The sequence below is a fragment of the Aulonocara sp. 'chitande type north' Nkhata Bay genome, linkage group LG12, assembly GCF_057382095.1.
Source record: "Aulonocara sp. 'chitande type north' Nkhata Bay isolate Kocher_YH1m ecotype deep benthic linkage group LG12, A_spYH_male_GT1.1, whole genome shotgun sequence".
Taxonomy (NCBI): Eukaryota; Metazoa; Chordata; class Actinopteri; order Cichliformes; family Cichlidae; genus Aulonocara; species Aulonocara sp. 'chitande type north' Nkhata Bay.
This window is the reverse complement of record NC_141355.1, coordinates 23,555,728-23,572,251: the sequence shown is the minus strand read 5'-3', so window position 1 is coordinate 23,572,251 and position 16,524 is coordinate 23,555,728. Positions and strand designations below refer to the sequence as shown.

General features: G+C 40.5%; 1 long non-coding RNA gene across 1 annotated transcript; it reads right to left on the bottom strand.

The window, feature by feature from the left end:
• Positions 1-527: 527 nt before the first annotated feature.
• Positions 528-8,015, bottom strand: LOC147317503 (uncharacterized). Its single transcript, XR_015131846.1, has 2 exons — positions 7,662-8,015; positions 528-7,532 (listed from the first exon to the last, which is right to left on the bottom strand). It is a non-coding gene; the product is annotated as an uncharacterized LOC147317503 (long non-coding RNA).
• Between the last annotated feature and the right edge of the window lie 8,509 nt (positions 8,016-16,524).

The window sequence follows — 16,524 nt, the reverse complement described above, 5'->3', positions numbered from 1 at the left end:
CTGTTGCCCCTCTGCTCCCTCTTTTATGCCGAAGATGCGCAGGTTCTTTCGTCGTCCGCGGTTTTACAAATCATCTCTTTTGGCTTCAAGAAGTGCGATTCGTTTGATAGCCGAGTTCAGTGACGTTTCTGTTTTCTCAAGTGTGCTTTCAACTTCGGCAATGCGGGCTTCGGCCTCTTCGATATGAGCCCCCTGGTTCAATATGTCTTGCTTTACCTCCGAGACTTTACCCTCCAGTGCAGTCACTGCGCTCGCCATCCCAGTCAGTCTTATATCGATGCTGTCCAACTTGGCTCCAAAATCCGACCGGAGTGATTTGAGTTCATCCAAAACTTCAGCTATGCTAGCCATGTTAGCATCTGTGTCGGACGTTGATGGTTGAAGGATATAAAAAAAACAACAACAGCAATAGAATAATATTAAACACAAAGTGAACCCGTCTTCCTTCATTAAATAGGTTCTTTTAGATGTTAAGGAGGAATTGACTTAACCAGGCTGGCGGAGAATGAAGACAACCGGACACCTGCTGCAGATGGGGAATCAGTGAACTTTTATTCAGACAGAGACAAGCTCTCAAAACAGCTCACATCAAGAGATTCCAAATATTTGCTGTGAGGATGGGTATATATTCTCTAAAACTTACAGGAGGGGGTTGTGAGGAAAGTGCTGCATTAGCAGAAAAACAACTCCATAAAAGGAAATCGGCCTTGGGTGTTCTAGTCTCTTCGCTTCTTATCGCTCTCAAGGCCAAAGTCGTGAGCACACATTTTTATTACACAGTTGCACAGTAACTTTAAAGCTGAACAATATTTAAAGCTGAATAATGTTTGATTCAGATTATATTTTCTTCAAATCCCCCTTTTGACCCATCTTAAATGGGTCAACACACAAAAATAAGTAACATTCAAAGGAACACAGAGACGTGTCGAAGCCTGGCTCGAAAAACTCCTCGGGTCTTTTCATTTGTCTTTATCTGTCATTGCAGATGAGGAGAAAAGAGTCCAGGCACCACCCTGCCCAGGGGTCGGCTGCAAGCAGTCTCGGTTCCCGATGAAAGCAGTAACAGCTGTCCTGCACACAAGGGTACAACGAGTTAGTGCAACCAGGGTAGTGACACAAAATTAACAGTTCCTGTAACTCAGCAATCAAAAAACATAAGTAATGATAAAAATGTGGAGAGTACAGAGTATACTATAATAATGAGAGATATAAACGTGAAAATGTGAAAGAATAAATCAACCGTAAAATAAACTCAGAACGGTAACTGCTAAGGACATTCAAAAGTGAATATGGTAAAACTGGAGAGGAAGTGGTGGGCAAGACCCTAGGGGCTACATTTGTCAGATTGGGACTGTCAGAAGTGGGCGAAGCTTTTGAACTTCAAGGTGTCACAAGTGTCGGGGGCCCTTCACAGATCAGGATTATGCCAATGGGAATGAGACCCAGGGCCAGGAAGCAAACAAAGACGCAACATCTTTGCCTGCCTGTCATTTCAGGGGGAAAGGGCCAAGAAATGTTTACTTAGCTTGTATGTCGTCTAATAGAGTATGATGGGTCAGAGAAAGGTGGTCCAGTTCCCCTCACCTCGCCAAGGGCGTGTTCTAGGAGTTAAAGAGCAACAACCTGCAATCTGTACCAAAAAATCTTCATAGTCCCACCGGAAAATCATAAGAGTAATAAACGATTCAGCTCAACAGACAAGTATCATGTTCAGGTTTCTCCAATCATTAAATCACTATTATTGCCACAATTTGCTTTATTCACCCTTTGGGCAATGAGAGAAAGAGCCCCTAATGGCCAGTTAGTGGGCTCTAGGTCAAACTGTCCCCAAATTTGTTATCTGTTATTATTACTTGTTGTCATGTCACTTGTCTGTTTTCTACTGCACCCCTCTCACCAAAGCAAAGCAAACATTAGCAGCACATTGACCGTAGTCAGACATCCTCATTCCATAGGTGCTATAAAACATTTCCTGTAAAAGAATCACAGTTTTCAAGACAGGGTGTGTCTCCCCCAACACTCTCACCAGAATACAGTGTAATAGCATCCCCAACTCCTAACCCATAAACATCGTTTCTTCACACATCCGCCCAGAAATCCTGTAATAGAAAAACATTAAAACTGTAACCCTGTAGGGAAGAAAATGTAAATGGTAACGCTGCGCAGTTACCTCTGTAAGCAACACAAGACACAAAAATGGCATTTACAGGTTCACTCATCCTCGAATATTTTGTCATCCTTCTACTCCTGTAAAAGAAACCCACATAAATTCATCCACCCTTTTATCCTATCTAGGTGGAGGTGGTTAACCTTGAGTCATGGTCAAGTCTTGTCATCTTTTACCAGTCAGTCCGTTTGTTTTTATTCCCAGTCTTTCATCCATTCATCCGTTCTTTGCTGATAGTGAAACCTGTCGTCGCATCTAGTTTCCACACTCAGCAAAATGACGTCATCTCAAAAAGAAACCAGAACTTGAGTTTGGATTACCTCGCTGAATCCTTTTTTAAACAGGGACTCTCGTTTCTAATTGTCCCCACAAGTGTTTCCTCCAGAACCCATTTCAATGCGGAGAAACTCACTTACAACAATTTTCTCGCCGACGTGTAATGCTTGTAATTTCCGATGTGCAGATCTGCTTAAAGAAAAGATTCACAAACAAAAATCAGTAAACATAAAACAAAATAAAATGAAAAATAACAAAAACAAAATGCAGACGCCCGGGTCTTAGGACTTGTCACTGAATATTCTTCCCATCAATAAAAATACCAACCTAAACCTACACAGAGTCAAATCAACACCACCTCAACCTTTTCATATTCATAAACCTATATGTTTTGCGTTCGTGAAACAAAATTGAACCATTAAGTAAGTTGAGCTCTTGAAATGTTTTAATTCTCTTAATTCTGCCAGTTTATTTCAACACTTATTCAATGACTTTTATTCAACTGCTACTTGGTCACTCGACTTTTACCTGTTCAAATTGCCTAGGGTTCAACAAAGTCTAGATCCCCGTTTTCATGAAACTTGAACGGTGTACGATGATTTACTTACAGTAATTTAGAATCATCACTCAACCTAGCTCTACTACTGGCACTGCGTGACTTTTCTCACACTGGAAACCAGAATTTAGTACAGAACTTTAATGCCTCAGGCAATCGCGTTCAAGGGCTGCCCCCCCCTTCTCTTCTTCTTTGTCCGTGTGTTCCTCCTTTATTAAATCTCCATCACAATGACGTGGCGCTCTGAAATAAAACTCACACTGTTAATTCCTCGTTTTCACTCTGCACCACTGCTCAGAGTGTTTTCTTTTCTTTTTAGTGTAGAGTAAACAATTAAGTCGAGGCCTTAAGCCCCAGATATCTCGCACGGGCATCATTTTCATAACCAAACCGCTCCGGACTCTGCTCCCCAGACCACACAAATGCCCTCTGGGCTTATTATTATAGCAAATTCTGTATTTGACTTTGTTGTGTGCAGCATTGAGCCTTTGTCAGTAAAGCATTCTTCATTGCAGCAGCTGGAGCATTGTGTGTCACTTCTTAGTAAATTAAATCAACATTTTGATTTTAGTGCATGGGTATGTATCAGTTTTTGCTCCCTCAACAAGTGCATAAGTGTTCATGTGTGTGTTTCCCTTCATTCTAAGTAGGCGCATGCAGAAGTGTGTGTTCGTGTGTTGGTATATGTTTGTGTTCATCACCTTCCTGTTCTGTAGTTTAGGTAAACCAGCGGCCTGACGCATGGCCTAGGGTCCTCCCCTCCTCTTTGGGTCTGTTTTCATCCGTTGTTGCAGCTGCCTGCATCTTCTCCTTGTACCTTGACCCTTTTGCTTCTGCCTTCTGCAGCTCTGCTGTTCGGCTCTTCTCAGAGGTCAGCATCCTTCTGCTCACCGTCCCTTTTCCTCCGGGCTTAATGCGCGTCTCGTCACAGCTCTGTCAGCTGACGCAGCCTGGGAATTTCCCCCGTGTAGTGAAACGGGCTTTAGGTTTAGTGCTCTCCGTCTCTGCTGCATGAGATCACTCTTTTGCAGCACTGTTGACATCCTCAAGTTGTTGTTGTGAGTCCAGCTGCTGTGGCCTTCAGGGGTCAAAGGGTCAAAGATGGTCGCGGAGAGGGCAACGATGGTAGAGGGGAGGGTAGGAGTCCAGGTCAGCTTCGGCTCTCAGAAAAAACAAAAACAAAACAAAACAGGCGAACAGGAAAATGATGTTGTGTTGGCTGTGCTGTGTTGGCTGTGTTATCCCGAGAGGGGAGAAACAACGAGATCTCGTCTCCCCCCTTTTTGTTTTTGTTTTTTTTTTTTTTTTTTTTCTTTTCACCATATAATCAACTCATAACCCCTCAAGTTGACAGGACAACACAGGTACGTGTTAAAATTCTTAAGATCCTGTTTAGAAACCTAAAAAGGAATTTCCTATCATTCAGTAGTCATTTGTCTTAAACAATCAACAAAAACATGTCCCAAGTCGACCCTTTTAACCACTAAATTTGTCGTGTCCTCACTTAATCCTCAGACCAGTGTCTTTGTCTTTTGACGTTACGTTGTTGTCCTGCAACCCAAAGCGTTTAATTGTCAGTAATGTATAAACTATATCATTTAAAAACAGGTGTATGTTAAGTGTCGCTACTTTAACCTTGCATGTACGTGCACATGTATGTAAGCTGTTTCTTCATTGCATGTATGGGTGCGTCTTTATATGGGTTACTTTAACTTTTTCTCAAACGAGGCATGTCTCTAACACGCACATGTGTCTGTTCCTCACCCTTCTCATATCTTTCTCTGGTTGTGTGTGGTTTTATTTGTTTCAGTGATTTACCAGGAACATCTTTTCCTTTTCTCCATGTCTTCCGCCAGAGGTTAACACTGGTGAGATTCAGGGACACAGCACCCAGAGCAGTTCAGCAAGAAAAACCCGCCTCAAACTACATTCTCTCTTTTTTGTTTTACCGGGAGGGGTGAGGACAACTCTGGTGTCCAGTCGTGAATTTTAGCCAAAGCTTGGCCTGTCTTCTGCTGCCGTACTCAGGCTTCCAGGTTAAGAAAAAACACCTGTATGAAGACACTAAACATACATTTAGTATTTGTATAAACATAACTGCCTAAATCATTGAACTCTTGAGGAGGGTGTATTTCAGAATCAGAATCAAAATCAAAAACTTTATTGTCATTGTCATGAGACCGACGACATTAAGAATGGTCCCCGATCATTGCATCATCCCTAGTAATATCAAATATAAAAAAACAATAAAATTCAATCAATAAAATAGATAGAATACTTAAAATACTAAGTATTCCCACCGTCATGCTTCAGACCGTGCATAGATTAACACAAGAGTGGCATGGTGGACATTTTTGTAGTATTCAGATGTGTTATTGCAGTTGGATAACAGCTGTGTTTGAGTCTATTAGTCCTTGCTCTGATTGCCCTGTACCGTCTGCCTTAGGGCAACAGTTCGAACAGGGAGTGGCCAGGATGTGAGGTGTCTTTTATGATGTTTTGGGCCTTTTTTAAACAGTGGGCGTTGTTTGACTCTTTACTAACTTTAAAACCCCACCATAACAATTTCTCACTGACAAACTTCTATGCATCCATTTAAACATGCGAAGCCAGCACAAAATCACACACATACCCCTACAGCAAAGCTTTAACATAACCACAATGCAACTCCTCCCTTAAACGGGAGAAATCACCCTGAATCAACCAAGTCTGTATAAAACGTCAAACAAAGATAAACCACAAACATTTCTACACTTCTGTGTCTTCCACGCAGCACAATAGGCAGAAAAACACCGATTACTCACAGTCTACAACAAAAGAAAAACCTGCTCTTTTCACAACTCTCACAGCTAAAGTCAAAACTCTTACCCAGTGCCTCTGAAATAACAAAAAAATCACCAAATACTCGATTACTCTTTTCACTCGCTCCCTCTCACTCCCTTCTTCCTCATACAGCATACACGCTCGCTCCCGCGGACCCGCTCGGCCCCGCGGGCTCACTCGGCCCCCACCTTTTTCCTCTCACAGAGACAGAGAGAGAGACCCTTTTCCTTTTTTTTTTTTTTACTTCGGTCTATCTGCACAGAGTTTACCTCATCTCTTTCCTTCTATGGGCATGCACACTTCCTGTCTCACACACACAGCCCCTCTCTCAGAGAGAGCAGAAAAGAGTTTTTCCTTTTTTTCAACACTCAGGAGAAATTCAACAGACAGTTTATACCACTATTTTACACTTTATTTACACACACCGGTAATTTATGTTCTATTTACACACGGGCCCGCATAGACATATGCCAGAAGAGGTTACCCCTAACTTTTTGACTAATTTAAAAGCATCTTTCAGCTGTTTTGCTTCTTTAGGCTGGTGTGTGGAGTTGATGACTGTCTCAACACATGTTAATTGTTCTCCCAATGTGCTAAGAATAACACCGGGACCCCAACCATCATCATTAGTTTCTCGATCTAATTCTCCATCCATTTTACTGTCAATGGAGGAGTGTTCTTTTATTGCTTTTAAAGGAGAATTTGGGCCAGCTGGGTTTCTGCCTCTGTTAGGCACTAATCAGCTGGGGCGCTGCTTTAAAGGTGAGTCAGCACTGAAATATCCCTTCAGGTGTTACCAAGCTTCTACCAAACCGGAGTCTGGCGGGTAACCTTGCCTAGAGCTTCCTGATAGGGGTGCTAGTTGGTTGTCACCTTGTTCACACGTCTCATTCACACTTCATACATTACCTGCAGTCACTCATTACCCTCCTTATGTATGTAATAAATGTGTAAAAAAATTCTATGTGTGGTGTATTATTTTAACCAAAAGAGGAACCTAGTTCCTTTAATTGTGTAATCTGTGAACAACGGAGAACCAAACTGTCCTGCCCAGTGTTCCACAGCAAGCATTCAGCGTGTATTTATGTGTGTCCAATATCAAACAGAACATCAAAACATTTAAAACACTAAAATCATCGGGGTTTTAAGAAGAGATCCGTTTTCTCCTATTGATCAAAGGGACCCCTCCTATGGACTCCAACCAGTACTTCTCTTTTTTAAGTTTTAGAGGATCTTTTCTAATAAAGTCCTCTGGGCCTTCCTAACCCTTCTGTAGTTTAGAGAATATTACTAAAAAATATTCTCAAGGCCTTTAACCTTTTAATTTGTTTAGAAAGGCGTTACTAATAAACCCTTTCAAGGTCCCAGACCTGCTGAGGTATGTATCCGACACCGGAGAGCAAACCCGTCGGCTGCAACCGTGGTCAGACCTCAGTTCACTCTTATCTTTATTCACTTATTCACTTATTTCTTATTCACTTATCTCTTATTCACTTGTCTGATTCTCAACAAGCCTTAAGTAAGCCAGACAATTTTGGTTATGAATTACTAGGAGTTTGGACACTAAGTATTTTTATAATGTTCAATATAGCAGAAATAAAAGGTCTGCTTACCTTGTTTTTTGTGTGTACACAGCTTTTGTCCAAACTCCGTTCACTCAGACCACGGCCGATGTCCTCCCTCCCGTTCCAGTTTGACCTGGAGCGGATCCTGTTCGTGACGCCAATTGAAGGATATAAAAAAAACAACAACAGCAATAGAATAATATTAAACACAAAGTGAACCCGTCTTCCTTCATTAAATAGGTTCTTTTAGATGTTAAGGAGGAATTGACTTAACCAGGCTGGCGGAGAATGAAGACAACCGGACACCTGCTGCAGATGGGGAATCAGTGAACTTTTATTCAGACAGAGACAAGCTCTCAAAACAGCTCACATCAAGAGATTCCAAATATTTGCTGTGAGGATGGGTATATATTCTCTAAAACTTACAGGAGGGGGTTGTGAGGAAAGTGCTGCATTAGCAGAAAAACAACTCCATAAAAGGAAATCGGCCTTGGGTGTTCTAGTCTCTTCGCTTCTTATCGCTCTCAAGGCCAAAGTCGTGAGCACACATTTTTATTACACAGTTGCACAGTAACTTTAAAGCTGAACAATATTTAAAGCTGAATAATGTTTGATTCAGATTATATTTTCTTCATGGTATAGCGCCTGTCTTCGGGTAAAGATGTCACACTGTTTCACAGATGAAGCTTTTGACATGTCAGTGCCGTATATTCCAGACCACACTAACAGCATACGCAAAGGTTTTTTATAGAAAGTTTGTACACTGTCCTGAGAGCGACCCCGCTAAGCTGCCATCTTAATGCTTGGCCACGTGACCCCTCTCAACACTAATTGTTTGTTATCCTAGAGAACCAAATGTGCAGCTGGATTTTGAATCGTGGAGGGTATCAGACAAATTATCAGCACAAATGTGAAACGTTCAAGAAACCTCTGCTGATCCCAACAAACCCAGATAACCTCCACGAAGAATAGTGGGTGTGACCCCCACACCCCACCCTCCTCGTACACTGCCCTGAACGTGTTGGACGTTTACATTCTTAGACACAGTGTGAGGCCAGTCTGGGCCCTGCAGAGAGCTTAACTATTATCTATACTGTACTATACCCAGCACTACAAAAAAAAGGATACAAAATAAATTTGTTCAGGCAGCACACGTCTGAATATATTACACTTTGGCTTCTAGATTCAAAGATCATAAATCCCTGCAAATGTGTTACACATAAAAACTGGGGAGTGATGAGTAAATATGCTCCTCAGAGCTTATAGGTGGATGTTTGAGGATGAAGGGCCAGGGCGGTATTTCAGGTATTGCAGTTTTGTATTTAAATAAAATATCCTCTGCATGATCTTGAACTCTGTGTTGACTAAATGTACACGACAAGTTATTTATCAAGAACTCATTATGGCCTGAATTTTTCATTATGTCTAATGGAAGACTTACCCTTTTTTTTTTTTTTTTTTTACTGACCTAGACCCATCTCTGAGAACTTGTTACTCACACAAAAACGGTGGTGTGCTCCCTCTTAGTGAAAACAGAAAACAACCCTTTCAACAGAAATTGAAAGTGTTGTACAATCTTGCAGATCAATTCTAGTATTGCTGAAGCCGTGACTACCTCCAGACACTTTTCTTTCTCAAGAGGAATAAAACTCAACGTGACATCCGCCAAGGAGATTTTGCTTTATGTGGAAACATACACACAGCAGGAAAATGAGTGACCTTTGACACTTATCACAAAGGCACTTAATACTTTTGATGGACAGGTCTGCAAAGTGCAAGGCAACGTGATGAAATGATTGTGCAACGGTTACATAAGGTTTAATAGTAACGCTCTTAGGTTAGGGATCGAATTTAGACATGACAGATGACTGATGTCAGGCTCAGAGGTCTAGCTCACTTGATCTGCAGCGCTTTCTACACATAAACATGTTTGTGCAGGTGATTTGTCGTATATCCATCTAGGATTTAGAATCCAGCAGCTCACAGACAGCTTTGGTGTTGTCTCCTTGTAAAAGTGACATAACAGCAAAGTGCAGATGCCATAGTTTGTTTCCAGTTCATGTAGCCGGTGTGCATGAATACTGAATACAATTAGGTAACTGGTGCTATTATTATGTACATAGGTGTGTGTGTGTAACATAAATCATATGGTAAGTTACTCTAATTATGCAAGGCTCACTGTTATTATATAAGATTTTACTTCATCCACATTACATTACTGGATTTCTTTCTCACTGAGCTCTTTGGAATCTTAAAATAGTGAACACAGCGAGTCGTGATATCGCGTCACTTGTTGGATGAGTTTTAGCTTCCTGTTAAATTGTGTTGCCACAGCACAAGAATAGTACAGTGACTATACTTCTATAAATATGTTAATGTTCCAGATTGGCCTGATATCTACAGTAAAAACCAATGAAGCATTTAATGCAGTCGCAGTTACTTCTTATGTTCATTCTTTTTTTACTACTAAGCTTTCGAGCATGTTCAGGTTTCTGTATCTGGAGGTTGCAGGGTTCAGTCTGCAAAAGGAAACATGATGCTTACATTTGCTGTGGTCCCCATGGTACTCTAGATGTACACATCTAGAGAGACTAAAGTATCCAGGCTCCTCACAAATAAGTAAATTATGTTTATTACAGCATGTATTACAGCAAGCTGCCCTGTACCATTAATGATGACTTTTGATACTGAGGTTTTGAAAATTATCTTTATAACAATAAAGACATGGCTTGAAGAAAATGGAAGCAATTCCAGGTTTTTCAAAGTGTAGCTGCATAGGCAGAGGCCACCCTCACAAACTTTTGATTAACACCCAGTCCTTTTGTTTTATAAGCAAGCCTGAAATATGCATTTCCCCATTCATTTACCAAAGGAATGACTTGAAAAAATAAAAATGTTTTTAATATATTTGGTTGTATTTAAATGAAATTGTTTTAATATTTTCATATTTAATTTCTAGTTTTGGTTCATTACTTATCTAACACTGTAAATACTGTGTATCTCTCAGTCTAGTTCTGAACAACCATGGGGAGGACTGTTGACTTGACAGCTGTCCAGATGATGATCATTGATACCCTCTACGAGGAGAGTAAGCTACAGAACGTTACTGCAGAGTGCTGCATCGAAGTGTATTAATGTAAAATGTTTGCTGGAAAAGTGTTGTAGGAAAGCGATAGGGACGATTACAGCCTAAAGTTGATTCAAGAACTTGAGAACAAGGTGTGGACTGAGGTGCATCAGTGCATCAAGATCCACCAGTCTTTAGGAAAGGGGGAACGACTGCTGCACTCCTAATATCAAGCCAAATCTAAACAAAGGAGAGTGTCAAAAGCACATTGGCAGGGCTAAAGAGAAAAAAAATGGACTTTTGCAAAATCCTCTTTTCAGAAGAAAGAAAATTTAGCATTTTTCTTGGAAATCATGGGCCTAGAGTCTTGAGAAGAGGTCATAGCTGCATGGAGATATAGCTTGTTTGAAGATGACTTAGCTCCTCCCCACAGTACCAACACTACTACTGAATTGTGTGCTGACCTTTATATTACAGTGCTTGACTGGCCAGCCAACTGCCATGACTTGAACTCCGCAGAGAATACACTGGGTATTGTCAAGAGGAAGATGAGAAAAACCGAGCCCAAAAGTACAGATGAGCTGAAGGTTGCTATCAAAGCCACCTGGGCTTTAATGGCATCCCAGCAGCTGTACCTCACAAACTGACCACCTCAATGAAACATGCACTGATCCAGTCTTATGATAAAGGAGTCCCAACAAAGTACTGGGTGTATAAACTTCTTTTCAGAAGTTTTGCTTTTGCTTTTCTGTATTGTAAATCATTTTTTGTCTGTTTTTATGAATTATTCAAAGAATTACAGATACTACATTATTGATTTCCATGAGCTATAAGACATAATATGGTCACTGTATGGTCAAAAAAGGAAACATAAAACCCCAAACTGAGATAAAATGAGTAAATGTCTACAAGTGTGTAAGGAAATGTAATGAGAGATAAATGATTCATTTGGAGGAAAGAAAAGGTAAGTTACAAAAGAAACCTGTCAGGGTTCCTGGGTCGGTGACCCAGTGTTTTCAGTTTTGTCACATTTAGGTTATGTTGCCACATCAATGTTCTCACTTCCTGTTCTTTCCCCGCGTCAGCTTGTCTCTTGTGTCATTAGTCAGATTATGTTCAGCCCTGTGCTCACCTGTTTCCAATCATTGTCATCATTCAACCTGTGTATTTAAGTTCCTCGGTTTCACCAGTTCTTTGTCGTGTCATTGATGTTATGTTGTCGTTCCCGTTAGTGCTCAGTTATTCAGCCAGCCACTCAGTCTTTCTGTTCTGCCGTTCCTGCTTTGTTCATTCACCTGCTCCAATAAATCCTCATCGTTTCTGCACCGTGAGTCCTGCGTTTGGGTCATCTCTTCCACGCCTCCACACACAACCCCTGACAAAACCCGAGTGAAAAGCATAAAAAAGTCAAGAATCAAGGTAAAGGGCAAGGAAGCAATAGATCGGGAAAGATAACGTAACATAACCTGAGATGAAAGAAGGAAAAAAGAGATTAGAAAAAAAGTGATGGAGAGTTAATAACAGAGCAAAGACAAACGGGTGCCAGAAACCCTCCCCCTTTTCTGCTCCATTAAAAAGGCCTGGCGCACTCTGGCCCCCATCCTGGTCCCTTTTTCCTCACTGTCTAATGTAGGCCTTAAAAGTAATTTACAGCAACATATGTGGCAAGGCATCAAAAGTGGATTCAGCAGATAAAGATGCCACCGCTGACAGAAATGTGGTGCCTGGAGCAATGGCTACAGCTCTTTCTTCTCCTCTCTCTCTCTCTCATATTCTCTCATAGTTTTTCTCTCCACCACCCCCGCTCTCTCCCTTTCATGTCTTTCGTCTTCTCGCCTTCATGTCTTTTTCTTAGTGTTTTTTTTCTCTTCTTCAGCAGATTCACTCACTCCTTTACCAAGCTTTCTTCTTTCTGTTCTTACTTCCACCTACATGCCTCCATCCCTGTTTCCCCCTCTCCACCTGCTATTCAACTGCCTCCTTCCCCTGTCATCCTGATTTTCTGGCATTTTAAGGGAAACTATTCAACATGGGTTCCTACACAATGTTTTCTAAAATGTGTATGCCTTGTTGGGTTACAAACTGAGTGCTTACATCCTGTTCCTATGACGGAACTCTGATGGCAAAGTAGCTCTCTGGCTTTTTTAAAATATATTTTGGCAAATGACGGGATAAAATCTCAGACCTCTCATAGCCAGTCCCTCTAGCCCTACACAAAAACTTAAAACATTTTTATGTCAACAACCTCTCTGTCTCAACCTCTCTGGCAATGTCCCACAAATCCCATTGCACTCTCATCTATTTGTTCTCTCTTTCTCTCTCATACTTATACTCCCCGCTACCCTATCTCATCCATATCTCTATGTAATTCCACTAAATCTCATTCATAAACATTCTTCCTCTTTTTTTCAGAGTTTTGCCTTTGGCTTCTTTCCCATAAATAATTTCCATCACCCTTCTTTTCCTCTCTTGCTTTGCCTTCAAGACAGTATAATATGGTTGATGTGCTTTTGGGTTAATGGATTTGTTTTTGTTTGTTTTATTTATTTATTTTTTTGTCATTTTTGTCTGACAGAAGAAAAAAGGAGGACCCTTGACTGACATTGTTACTGAAAAGCATAATCAGGATGTTGTGCGAAAAGAGAATAATCCACCTTTAGCATCAGTCCAAAGTTCTTTTAAGTAGATTCTCAATAAGTTATGCAAAGCAAATACATTTAAAGGAACATTAAGGTTAAACTTATTTCCTCGTTAGCTAACCAAAACTGGCAGTATGGTTTATTCGGAAACAATACAGCAGAGAGACGTAACCCTCAAGTAATTAATATGTATAGAAATCTATAGTAGAATTCAGTCTGAGGGAGAAGAAGCTCTGCTGCCTCAGAAGTGGTGGAGCGGGTGTGATGGGTACATGATAGAAAGCAGTTTGTTCAGTTATCTCCTGTCCCTGACTGACTCAAATGCCTCAAAATTCTGACCAATGATGCTTCCAGCCTTGTGGATTAGTTTGCTGATCCTGCTGGTACCTCTGGCACTGATGCCCCCCATCGAGCAGACAACAGCAGAATAAATGGCACTCGCTACCACAGACTAGTAGAAGATCGTCAACATCTTCTTGCACACATTAAAGGAACTGAGCCTCTTTAGAAAGTACAGTCTGCTCATCACATTCTTGTACACAGCATCACTGTTGGTCCTCCAGTCCAGTCTGTCATTCGGGTGAATCCCCAAGTACCTGTAGCTGTCCACTGTTTCTACCTCTTCACCCATTGTGTTGTTGGGCCCCCATCTCTTTTGTCTTGAAGACATTCAGACTAAGGTGTTTAATTCTGTAAGATGAATAAGCATGGCATTTGTTCAGTGTTCTAGTGAGCTGAGTAGAAACACTGATCAAGTAGGTACTCTTAATTAACCCTCTCAGGCTCAAATCAAGTTTTTGTTGCTAATGCACAAAAGAATACCTGCAGTGGTACTTCTGAGTAAAAAAAAAACCTCATAAAATATGTATGTGGGGTAATCAGGTTGTTAGCTTTTAACTGTTGCAAATCTGCAACGCCTGCCTTGAGAGGGTTAAAGCAGAGCAATAACATGCAGGGAAACAAACAATGTCTCAAGCCTTATTTTGAATGGAAAAATTGCTTCCTGACAGATTTGAAAGCTGATTCTATGCATTCAGTTATTATGTCCTGGTGGCTTTGTTTTTATTTTTAAAAATTCTTTTCTAGATAAAGTCAAGTCTTTCCTGGGATTTATTTAGATAGTGACTACAACTTGCTAGCTGAAATATCTGCCCAGAGGCAAGGCCAGGATTTCTGTCGAGTGGAATAACTTGCTTCTTAAAGGCTTTCCTTAGTGTGGATCTATGCAAAGGCTAAAAGAATGAATTAACACATTGTATCTTGGTTGCTTGTTTTACACAAAAATTGAGATTTATGATTTACGAGGAATTACCCATCTGACGAGAGAAGGCATCCAAAAGAGACAGGAAGTACGTAGATCTGTTCAAAATACTCCTAAATAGCAATTTGTGTTATTTGCACTTTGTTTTTTAGATTCTGACAGGGCCTAGAAGTTGGATTTTACCGCTCACAGTTGGGCTAACTGCTGTTATTGTTTTTCATGCTATAAACAACTGACCAGACGTAAGCTTAAGCTTGAAACCAAAGTGAAAAAAACAACACCCAATTTCCCCACAGCGTAAAACTGTTCCATTGTAGCATTTTCCTTTTAATAATTAAGTAAAGGCATGTCTGCAGCATTTAAAGTATATTATGCTGCAAATGCATTATGACATATTTTCCTCAGTTTGTGTAGTTCTTCAATCCATCCACCATCCCACATCTATTTCCAACTTGAACACATTCTGCTGTTGCTCCGTGTGTTTGTGAGGCACCCTGCTGGCGGGGAAAGGATCTAGAGAAAGGCAAACAAATCGATCCAAAAAGAATCAAAAGGGGGAGAAGGCAGGAAAAGGCTTGCAGTAGTTTATAAACCTTTTTGACAACAACCACTGAGGAAAAAACACAAGACATCTCAAAATTCAAACAAAAACGAAAGTGCATTTGGAATAATACATGTACTCCATCTCACAATATGCTTTTTATTTACACAAAATGCCAGATAGCATCCGTTTTGCAGGAGACTTTACCTTAAAATTAGGAGAAAGCGGGAACTTGAATAGACTGATGACATACGCTACTGGAATATTCTTAAACTGAAAGATAAGTGAGAGAAACGGATGAAGGTGTTTGAGAGGGATGAAAGGAAAAAGGGAGACAGGTGTCTTTTTGTTGGCGTCAACATCATTTGGAAACGTAGAAATCAACCGTGCCTCACCTACTTATCTCCTCAGGTCGAGATGCTGTTTCTACTTTTGACAGCAGTCAAAGTGTCTCTGCTTCCCAGGGCCTGTGTGTTTATGTGCTAGATTTACATACACAGTTATGTGCCCCAAAAGAATGTGGTGCTTGTGTGTATTTTCATGTGTGCAAACAGATAAGGCTTTGAGCATTTTAGATATTTCAGAAATCTAATGCAGGCTTGATGCCCTTGCCATATGATCAAAGAATACGGAGCTTCTTTCATTACCTTTGACGGAGGAACACATTTTGGATGTTTGCCTGCTTCTCTCTCTCTCTCTTGCTCTCACTCTGCCTGAAGGTAGAGGAGAGTGCTGGTTATCACAGAAACACTAAGCATCGGAGAACCCTTTTAACAAGGTGGAAAAGCAGCACCGCTTTGGAATTCAGGAATCATGAAGAGAGGGCAACTGCACTGCTGATTCATACTAAATGAAATCACCTTAAACATCGTTTCTTAGGAAACCAGGTTACTCAGTGGTATTTCTTGGATTATACCACATAAGAATCATTCTTTGCATAACAGAATTACATTCACCTTTAGGACATCTAGGTTGCAAAATGATTAGAAGGTCTCATCTGTAAAAACCTTACATCCACTGACTTATAGTGGTGTTCTGCAGCTTTACTTGCAGCGATGGTTCTCTGATCTGGCCTCTCTGTAACTGAGCAAAAATGTTTTTGTTGCATTGATAGATGAATTGTAAGCTGAAACTTGCTTATAACATAATTTTGCTGCATTAAATTGTGTGGAGAAGAAGCTTTACTCTGTCCATTTCTAATATCACACTGAGGCTTATCTCTAAAGAGAAATATGCTTGCATTATTATAGCTATTAATTGAGCTTATGTGATGTGATTGAGGCCTCTCTTTGATGTGTTTAATGCATATTTTATGATAAAACTAGATGTTTTTTACAAAACTGTGTAAGAAACTGTTTTAATGTATGTCATTTACAACGATTCTTCCACACGCTAATCAATGCCTCGTGCTTTATTCTGCTGTTTTTGGTGCTTCTAAGCTATGAGAATGTTTGAGAAGGTACAATCTCCTATATAACCTAAATAAGTACCGTTTCATTGAAAAATAGTTTTCTTGTTTTCTAGAGAATCTTTTTTGTAAAGACATGCATAAAAACCAGAGAAAACACGTAATGATGTCTTTGAGTTAAGAAGGTGGCTGTGAAGTTTTCAGTTCATAAATCATTTGGT